Genomic DNA, 3,752 nt, shown 5'->3' on the forward strand with positions numbered 1-3,752 from the left:
TGTCTTTGGACACTGAGTCTTGCTAAGAGCTACGTCATGTCCCATTGGCAAGGCATCCCTCTTGGAGTCTTGCATCTTGAACCGATTCAAGACCTTGTCAATGTATGTACTCTGACTTAGGCCAAGAAGCCTTCTCGATCTATCTCTATAGATCTTGATGCCTAGAATATAGGCGGCTTCTCCTAAGTCTTTCATCTAAAAGACTGATCCTAGCCAGGATTTTACTCCTTGCAAAGTAGGAACATCATTTCCGATGAGCAATATATCATCTACATAAAGCACAAGGAAAACCACTGCGCTCCAACTGACCTTCTTCTAAACGCGTGGCTCATCTTCGTTTTGTAGGAAGCCAAACTTTTTGACTGCCTCGTCAAATCAAAGATTCCAGATCCTCGAAGTCTGCTTCAGTCCATAAATGGATCTCTGAAGCTTGCACACCTTCCTCTCACTCTTAGGATCGACAAAACCCTCGAGTTGTGTCATATACACATCCTCGAGCAAATTCCCATTAAGGAATGCGGTCTTGACGTCCATCTGCCATATCTCGTAGTCATAATACGCAGCTATGGCAAGAAGAATCTGTATGGATTTAAGCGTCACGACTGGTGAAAAGGTTTCATCATAGTCTTTACCATGAATCTGCTGAAACCCTTTCGCGACGAGTCTGCCTTATAGGTATGCACGATGCCATCCATGTCGATTTTCTTCTTGAAAATCCACTTGCATCCAATGGTCTTAATACCATCGAACGAATCGACCAAAGTCCACACTTTGTTGTCTTACATGGATTGCATCTCAGACTCCATGGCCTGGTGCCATTTCTCGGAATCGGAACTCGCCATAGCCTCTGAATACGATGTAGGCTCGTCATTTTCTAACAACATGAGTTCGTCGTTTCCAATCACAAGAAATCCGTATCTTGTAGGCTCTTGGCGAATTCTACCAGATCTTCGAGGTCCACTAGGAGGTGTTGTCTCAACAACTTGTGACACAGGTTGAACCGATTCGACCTGTTCACCCGGTTCTTCGACTATTTGTGGTTCTCGAACTTCTTCGAGATCTATTCTACTCCCACTAACTCTCTTGGAGATGAACTCTCTCTCCAAGAAAGATCCATTCTGAGCAACAAACACTTTGTTCTCAGATGGGTTGTAGAACCAGTACCCTTTGGTTTCCTTAGGGTAACCCACAAATATGCATTTATCAGACTTGGCGGATAGCTTATCAGAAGCCAAACGTTTCACGTAAACGTCGAATCCCCAAATCTTCATGAATGCTAACCTGGGACGCTTCTGATGTGTGCATTGAGAAATCCTGCCTGGCCCCATTGGTGCAAGAAGCTCAACAACAGGTGAAGATATCAGGTATGAGTGCTCGGCAATCTATTACTCAAAAGAAGAGTTCAGTGACTACAGGCTCCCCACGAGCTAAAACTCGAGGCCGTGGCCGTAAGGCCACGAGAGCAACCTAAACCAACAAGGATTCCCCATGTTTTTTGTATGGAATACTAGAGGCCTAAATGGCCGTAATAAAAGGTTTTTGGTACGGAAATGGATTTTGGAACACAACGTTTTGGTCGGGGGTTTTCTTGAAAGTCACATTCAGGAAGCCAATGCTGCAAGAATTGTTGATGCTCTTCCGCCGGGATGGCGGTATTTTTGTAATTACACAGAAGACCAATCAGGCCGGATATGGCTTGTTTGGGCTCCAGAGGTTATTGTTACGGTCTTCCAAACGTCGGCACAAGCTATTACATGTGGTATACTATCTCCAACCCGAGCTGTATCTTTTTCGGCATCTGTGGTGTATGCAAGTAACTTGGTTGCAGTTCGTAAATCATTATGGGAAGAGCTTCAGGTTTTGTCCGAGTACCAGCCCATTCAGTCAAGTCCTTGGATCATTATTGGTGATTTTAATCAACCGCTAGTTCCATTTGATCGCTCAGATTACCTAGCCAGCTCCACCCCTCTGCAAAGGATGAATGATTTAGCAACCTGTGTCACAGATTCGGGATTAACCGATATCCCCAGCAGAGGTCCGAGGTTTACTTGGTGCAATAACCACGTGAACAACCCACTTTCGGTGAAATTAGATAGGGCCATGGGTAACGAGGTTTGGTTTGATATCCACCACCTTGCTTATGCGGAATTCTTGACACCGGGGCCTTCCGATCACTGTCCTTGTGTGCTTCACTTCCCACAACACCTGCCTCAGGTAAGACGGCCGTTCAAGTTCTTCCATAATCTTTGCTTGTTGCCTGAATTTCCACAAGTTATTTTTGATAATTGGAAACCGGAGAATACGGACGGAACGCCCCAGTTCATTTTCTGCAAAAGCCTAAAGCTGCTTAAACAACCCATGCGTCAGCTGAATTCCCAAAGGTTTGGCAACCTCCCTCAGCGAGTTACTGAAGCAGCGGCTAAGCTATCCCGGGTCCAGAATCAGCTGCTGTTAACTCCTACATCAGACCTAGCTTTATTAGAGCAGTCCCTCAGGAAATATTGGCTCACTCTTGCTTCCGCCGAAGAAAGTTTTTATAAGCAGAAATCCCGTGTGAATTGGCTGCGTTTGGGTGACAGAAACACTAAGTTCTTTCACCGTTTAGTGAATGGACGAGCTGCAAAGAACCACATCCACTATCTGATGGATGAGCAGGGGAACAAGATTGAATTTGGGCCGGACTTGAAATCCCACGCGGTTGATTACTTCACTGCTTTGATTGGCCAAAGTGACAGAGAATGCTCCCCTCCTCCAATTGCTTGGCTGAGTGAACTGCTTGAGTTTGAATGTAATACCGGGATTAGCTTAGCTTTAACCCGTATTCCTACACCGGAGGATATCAAGAATACGTTAACTTCGATGCCGGATAATAAGGCGCCAGGGCCTGATGGGTTCCCAAAAGAGTTTTATATTGGTGCTTGGGACACTATTGGGAATAACTTAGTGGCAGCAATTCAGGACTTCTTTGTCACAGGCCGAATGCTCGGTCAAATTAATGCTACCATAATTTCTTTGGTGCCTAAGAAGCAAGGGGCAGTAACTTTATCGGATTTCAGACCGATAAGCTGTTGCAATGTGATTTATAAAATCATATCTACCATACTCGCCCAAAGACTGAAGGAAATTCTGCAGACTGTGATCTCCGGTAATCAAGTTGCGTTTGTGAGGGGTCGGCTAATGTTGGAAAATATCATGTTGGCGACAGAACTAGTTCGCGACTATAACCGTAAGGGCTGCAGCAGAAGTGCTATGATTAAGTTGGACATTCGCAAAGCTTTTGACACATTAAGTTGGGAATTCGTAATAAGACTACTGCGGGCTCTGGGCCTGCCTACGGTGTTTGTTAACTGGGTCAAAATGTGTATCACCACCCCTAAGTTCTCTGTATCATTGAATGGTGAATTAGCTGGTTATTTCAAGGGTAGAAGAGGGTTGCGACAAGGGGATCCATTATCTCCATATCTTTTTATACTATCTATGGAAGTACTCACTCGGATGCTTGATCGTGGGGCTGCACAACAAATGTTCAAGCTCCACCCTCGTTGCCGAAACCCCACCATCACTTTCTCAAACGCGGATATGAGTTCTCTTCGGCAGATCAACCAAATCTTAGGTTGTTTCAGTGGGTACTCGGGCTTGCATATGAACCGCCTAAAGTCTGAGATTTTTTTGGGCGGTGTAGGGGAAGAAGAGAAAATCCAGATTTCATCAAGCTTGGGGTTACATCTGGGTTTTCTCCAGGTCCGGTATCT

This window comes from Tarenaya hassleriana, unplaced genomic scaffold, assembly GCF_000463585.1.
Source record: "Tarenaya hassleriana unplaced genomic scaffold, ASM46358v1 Cleome102, whole genome shotgun sequence".
Lineage (NCBI taxonomy): Eukaryota > Viridiplantae > Streptophyta > Magnoliopsida > Brassicales > Cleomaceae > Tarenaya > Tarenaya hassleriana.